General features: G+C 43.6%; 1 pseudogene; it reads left to right on the forward strand.

Annotated features, from left to right (window-relative positions):
* Positions 1-4,882: 4,882 nt before the first annotated feature.
* LOC117719616 (ADP/ATP translocase 2 pseudogene) lies at positions 4,883-7,010 on the forward strand (annotated as a pseudogene).
* Positions 7,011-7,323: the final 313 nt, after the last annotated feature.

Below are 7,323 nucleotides of genomic sequence, written 5' to 3' on the forward strand. Positions count from 1 at the left end.
CCCATTACCTGGCCTGTCAGAGCCCAGAAGATTGCCAGCCTGTTTGTGTCTGAACCTCACTTCTGGGGCATTCTTGCTCTCCATCTAGGTCAGTAGACATAAATAGATATGAGGAGAGAGGGCTGTGGCCCAGTTCCAAATACCTATGCAAATACTAGCTTCAGTCTGCCCTGGGACACTGAATTTGGAATGACCACACACCCTGATTCTAATTCCATCCCTTGGTGACACCCCTTTTTTTTACTCTCTAGCTACTAAACCCAACTTTTTGTCCTATCACTAACATTTTTATGAACGTGACTAAGTTGCAATGAGACACTGATGAACAAGAATGATTTAAAAAATGAGTTTCTGAATAAAACATCTTGGAGGTCACCACAGATAGTGTCTTTAATGTTGGCAGAGAAGGAGGTCTCGGAGCATCAAGGCGAGGCTCTAAAGAATCTGATTGGTGGCTGAAGGTGGTCTTAATCCCAGCTCGTGGGAGACACAGGCAGGTAGATCTCTGATTTTGAGGCTAGTCTGGTTTACATATTGAGTTCCAGGCCAGTCAGGGCCACATAAGGATACCTTGTTTAAAAAAAAAAATCCTCAATTGGAAATTGACCATGAGTCCTAGGGAAGAATAAAGATGTTAATTCAATAAAAGCTTGCTTCAACCTCTTTAGAGCCTTGTTTTTCACTTTTACAAGTGAAATGCTTAACAGAAGTTGCAGGGGGTGGGTGACTCTACCACACAGAACACCTCTAGTTATCATGGGATCCTTTGTCTTTCAAATATATATATATATATTTTAAGGTTTATGTATTTCATGTATGTGAGTACACTGTCACTGTCTTCAGACACACCAGAAGAGGGTATCAGACCCCATTACAGATGGTTGTGAGCCACCATGTGGTTACTGGGAATCGAACTCAGGACCTCTGGAAGAGCAGTCAGTGCTCTTAACCGCTGAGCCATCTCTATCCTGCTACTGTAGACTGAACATTTGTGTGCCAGATTCCTAAACTTCGTAATTTGAAACCTGGTCCTACTGGGATGTTAATGGCAGATGGGTTGGGGAGTAAGTAATGAGGGTGCCCCATGATGAATGACATTGGTTCCCTTGTGAAACAGACTCAGAGACCCCCCTCCCCCATCACCTGTGAGGACACAGTAAGAGGACAGTAGTCTATGAACTAACCCATGGGTCCTCGGGACTTACCGCTCCATCTGTGCCTAGTCCTCCAGCCTGCAGAAACCACGATATTTTGGTTGCTCAGACCCTCCAACCTATGGTATTTTGTTAGAGTTGACAGTGGACTAAGACATTAGATGTTGCAAACACTTGAACATCTTTTGTTCTGATTTGTTTTCTTAGAAAAGGCAATGGCCATGACTTTTAAGTGTATTTGTAGTCAAGGAGGGAACTGGTTACATAAACATACACAGATCATATTTTTGGCCATTTGGATTTTATTAAGAAATTGGGCACACAGCTGAAATCAGATTTTCAGCAAACATTAGCCTCTGTGTGTGTGTGTGTGTGTGTTTTATTTCTCTGTAAAGCAGTGAACTCCCTTAGACTTTTACCAGTTTCCTCTCCCCCTCACAGAAAACCAAACTTCATATGTACACAGTGGCCACATTTCTTCCTTCAGAGGATAAAGTCTTCTTAATATTTCCAAGAATCCTTGGGCTTTTGGGAGTGTTTGTACCATCATTTGTTACTAAGTATTGTCCACTCAGTGGTCAGCTTCATAAGAAGAAATAATAGACTCATGTTTTAAAAGCTACCTTGAACTTAATAAACTATAAATATATAATAAAGGGATAATAATAAATGAATCCTATCTATATAGGGCATATTGTTTAGAAGTTGTTCCCTTTTTAAAAGGTACTGTCCCAGGCATAACCCCACACACACACACACACGAGTGTGTATATGAAAAGAATGAGCATCCTTTCAGTCCTTTTATATTGACATGGCCACTGTTGAGACTGTTGTTCCCTCACTCTCAGGATAAGGCAGAATGCTGCTACAATTGTGTTTACAGCTTTTATCTCACAGAAAATACCCTCAACAGATAAGTAGATGTGGTTTATTTAAAGAGAATCTTTGGGAACTGGAACAAGTGGCTACATTGACATTCCTCAGATTTTCAAGGTATGTGTGTGTCCCTCATCTCTTCAAAGCAACCTGGACCACACTTTGTTGAATTTTGGGGTTTAAGGATCTGTCTGAAAGTGGACAGAATAATGACTGAATGATGGGCTTTTTGCCTGTCTTTTCCTACCATGTGCCTTGATCAGGAAGGTTTCTGAACGGCATAGTTAACCAGTTTCTTACTTCTCTGTTTTCATTAGTAGGCAGCAAATGTTCATCTTTTCAGACACTGCTTTTCTTCAAAACAAAAAACAAAAACAGAAACAAAAAAAAAGGAAGGAAGGAAGAAATGATAGTTAAGCTGCAAAGTTCCTTCGCACAGGAGCTGAAGGTCAAGGGGCCTCCGCTCTTCCTGGAAGTTGCGTGTGTTCCTGAGCCGAGGCTCCGGTGCCATCAGCTGAAGAGAGAGCTGAGCGCTGGCTTCTCCACTCATCAGCATGCAGGCTCTGCACCAGGTCTCAGCTGCGATGCGCAGCAGCGGGGGTTGGAGGGGGTGGGGGAGGGGGGGAGGGGGAAGGAGGAATGGACTTGAGTTCAGAGACGCATGGGCTGTGGGAGGTGGGGGTGGGGAGCATCAAAATTTTGCCCAGCAGGCAAGGCAGAGAATCTTTTTCTTCTTCCCCTAGACAGAAAAGGCTCCCTTTGACCGCACATGTAACCGTCTGCATACACGTATGGGCTAAAGGCATGCTGGCTGTCAGCTCTTTGAATTTTTCAAAAGTTAACATTTTGCTTCTCCAAAAAAAAAAAAAAGGATCATAATACAAAATCAATTTAACATGACTTCAACTTAGCTAAAGTGCTGCCTCCAGGACTGTTCCAGGGACAGACCTGACTTGGTGGGGTGTGGAGGAAATGAATACAGACACAGAAAAGCTGGAATCACATTGTCTGGTCTCTCTGATGGAGACATCTCAGCACCCTGGAAGCTCAGTGTGTTTATTATACACAGTTGAACAGGGAGGTGAGGTTATTATGTACATTTAAACAAGGAGCCAAGGTTTATGGTTTTCTTAAAGTTTCTATTGCTGTGATACAACAAACTGAAAGCAACTTGGGCTGGGCATGGTGGCACTCACCATTAATTCCAGCACTTGAGAGGCAGAGGCAGGTGGGTCCTCTGTGAGTTTCAGGGCAGCCTGGTCTGCAATGTAGATTTCAGGACAGCCAGGGCTGTTATGTAGAGAAACCCTGTCTCAAAAAAACCAGAAACCAAACCAACACAACAAAACAACGTGGGGAGGAAAGAGCTTATTTCGCTCACGGTTCCATGTAAGTTCCATCCTCAGAAGCGATAAGGGCCAGAACCTGGAGACAGGAGCTGATGCAGAGTCCACAGAGGGGTGCTGCTTATGGGCTTGCTCCCCATGGCTTACTATGCCTGCTTTCTTATAGAACCCAGAACCTCCAGCCCAGGGTGGCCCAACCCACAAAGGGTTGGACCCACCCTCATCATCACTAATTAAGAAGATGCCTTACAGGCTTGCATACGGCCTGATCTTATGGAGGCATTTTCTTTTGGTTCCCTCCTTTTAGATGACTTTAGCTATGTCAAGTTGACATCAAACTAGCCAGCACCAGGTTACACAGCTGAATCAAGAAGGCAGTCTCAGATTATCTCAGTAAGAGCAATTTTTGTGAAGTGGTTGTCTTCATGCTGTCAATATCCTGGGGAAGAATGCCATGGTGGACATTTTGTCATGGTTGACAATACTTTACACACACCAAAGGAAGGTTTTGCCATCCTTCCAAGCCTCCTGGAAGATGGGGAGGCTTTGTCATTTTTCCATAGGTCTAAAGTTATGGACCTTGATATGGCTGGATCACATCACCAACACACACACACACACACACACACACACACACACACACTCAACCCTTAACACACTCAGGGCCTCCACTCCCTACACTGAGGAAATATTCTCAAGCAAGTGTGGTAGCACAGACCCTAAATCCCAGCAGAAGCAGGCAGATCTGTGTGTGTTGGAGGCCAGCCTGGTCTATGTGGAGTTCTAAGTCAGCCAGGGCTACACAGTGAAAGTCTGTTTCAAAACGACAATAAAAAAAAAAAAAAAAAAAGAAGAAGAATAGGAGAAGAACACACATTCAAAGAAAAGTGGGGAGAAGGTGGTCTTTAGATTGAAAATTATTAACAGAAAAGTCCTCAGTCAATTCTTTTATTTTCCTTTGATCACCCATGCTGATAGAATTCCCTGGAGAACCGTCGGCCTGGAAGCGGCCAACAGACTAGCTCATGTGACCATTTCTGTGACTTCACAGCCATTGTCACTCATGCACCTGTTGTCTGTGATGGCTTTCTTGCTACAGCAGTGACCTCAGTAGTTTTGGTAGTCACCATGTGACCCGCAAGCCTAGGGTATCTACCACCTACTGCCTATAGGAATCCTTCCTTCTAGAAGAGTCTAACATTTTTAAGAGATCTAAGGGTTTTTGTTTGTTTGTTTGTTTTGTTTGCATTCCTAGAAGTCATTAGTCACACATTTAGTAGATATCTGTTATATAGCAGGTTATCTTCTCCATGCTGGGGAATAAAGCAATGACTTAGATATTCCCTCAACAACACTCAACTAAACGAACGTGTGTATCTTCTGCAGCATGAAACCCATACGGGGGCTGCAATGATGAGAAGCCCGAGCTATGTGCCTGGACGTACATTTGGGATGGATGCTAAGGGCTCATCCTAGCTGTCCATTGCTCCTCTGCTGAATGGTTTGATGGCGGCAAGACCTGTTGTAGAAATCATGCTTAAGTTCCTATGCCAGGACCCAGTGACGATACAGTGTGGGGCAGTAAAAGGAGACACAGAATTACTCACAGGTTACTCCAAAGTGTTCGACTTGAGAATAATAAAATGAAGGATAGAGAAAGCTTCAAAACTGCATTTTAGTTGTATGCTGTAGGATTTTTACATCACGAGAGTCCGGGAGTCAAAGCTGGTTGTCAACCCAGTCCTGTCCCGCACTCACCTGCTTCTTCTTTTTTGCTTTCAACATGACGTGTCCTTTGCCAAGGATTTCTTGGCCGGTGGAGTGGCTGCGGCCCTCTCCAAGATGGCGGTAGTGCCCATCGAGCGGGTCAAGCTGCTGCTGCAGTTACAGCATGCCAGCAAGCAAATCACGGCAGATAAGCAATACAAGGGCATTATAGACTGCGTGGTTCGTATCCCCAAGGAACAGGGAGTCCTGTTCTTCTGGCAAGGTAACCTGGACAATGTCATCAGATACTTCCCCACCCAGGCACTCAACTTTGCCGTCAAAGATAAATACAAGCAGATCTTTCTGAATGGTGTGGACAAGAGGACCCAGTTTTGGCGCTACTTTGCAGGGAACCTGGCATCAAGTGGCGCCGCTGGGGCCACATCCTTGTGCTTTATGTACCTTCTTGATTTTCCCTGTACCCATCTAGCAGCTGATGTGGGCAAAGCTAGAGCTGAAAGGGAATTCAAAGGCCTTGTTGACTGTCTGGTTAAGGTCTACAAATCTGATGGGGTTAATGGCCTGTACCCAGGCGTTAATGTGTCAGTACAGGGCATTATTATCTACTGAGCTGCAAAGGGAATGCTCCCAGATCCCAAGAATACTCCCATCTTCATCAGCTGCGTGATTGTGCACTATGTCATTGATGTTGCTGGCCTGAGTTCCCATCCTTTTGACATGCTTCGCTTCGCCGTTGTATGATGATGCAGTTGGGACGAAGAGACACTGGTATCACCCAGGTGCTCTGGACTGCTGGCGGAAGATTGCTCGTAGTGAAGGAAGCAAGGCTTTTTTCAAGGGTGCATGGTCCAGTGTTCTGAGAGGCATGGGTGGTGCTTGTCTTGTATGATGAGATCAAGAAGTACACATAATTATGTCCTAGGTGTTCTCCCCGAGAACAGGCATGTTGTATAATACACCATATCTTGAATATTCTGGACAGATTCTCTGGGCTTGTCTGTTTTATCAGTGGCAACTATTTACCAATTGACAAGTGGGAAGCAATAATATTCTTCTGATCAGTTTTCTCTTAAAGCCATTTCCATAATGACAAGAATGATGGGACTCAATTATATTTTTTATTTTGGTCACTCCTGATAAAAACAAATGAAGAAATAAAAATATGGAAAAACAATTTCACATCACAACATAAAGAAGAAGCTGAAGAAAGCGACATGATGTCCACTAAGGTTACAGGAGAAACCTTTTTTAAATAGTTGGGAGCAGCACATACTGCGTGCATTGTATTTGCATTGTATAAAGTTGCTGTGTAGGGGATGGAGAGATACCCTGATTAGGCTGGGAAACAAAAGAGGTTAGAGGTAACGCTGAATCAGCACAGAGGAATACAGCCACAACCCACAGGATAGCAGGGCCTTACTGTGGACAGTCTTATTTTTGTCATCCCTCATTTAAGCATAAGGCATGCTTTCCTCTACTCTATTTTAGAAAATCCATGACACAAAATAAGCCTTCATGTAGACTTGTCTTCTACTCTCTGCCAGTCTATATCTCTGGCAGAAACAAAACAAAACAGAAATAAAAATACTCTGTCTGAACTTTAATATAATTTCATGGCTTTTCAGGAAAAGAAGAAAAAAACCCATGCCTGAATCACTTTGAATACTAAAATGCTGTAACATTTGGGATAAATGTTGGAAACTGGACTCCAGATCCATTTTCAGACAGTAGAGGTACCTGATGGTTGGCTTGTTTTTTACACAATAAGTTCCACGTTGTAAAAGACAGCAGAGTTCTCATGGCCCCTGGGGGAGCAGAGCTAATTCCTGATCTGTGGGAACATGTTTATGTTGCAATGATCTTAATTTACCCATAAATAAATTATTCTCCTCCAAAGCCCATATAAATATAGTTTTAATTGCATGCCAACTGTTAGACCCAAAATTAGACAGCTCTGGTCCTACTCTGCCAAGGGGAGGTGTTCTGAAATATCTGAGTTGAGATTTTTGTGGCTCCGGGGACACTTTGGGAGAGGGAAGAGGCAGAGACTTGTTTTAGATGAGTGAACACATTTCAGTTGTGGAAACCTTGTTTCTGGGTCAGACTCCATGTTCAGATGTTTCCCAACAAGCCCAACAGTGATGCCAGCCTTTTTAAAAAAAATCTTTTTTCTTCCTTGAATCTCCATGGTCCTTAGACAAAAGAGACCACAGAGTGAG

Source organism: Arvicanthis niloticus, chromosome 14 (genome assembly GCF_011762505.2).
Source record: "Arvicanthis niloticus isolate mArvNil1 chromosome 14, mArvNil1.pat.X, whole genome shotgun sequence".
NCBI classification, from domain to species: domain Eukaryota; kingdom Metazoa; phylum Chordata; class Mammalia; order Rodentia; family Muridae; genus Arvicanthis; species Arvicanthis niloticus.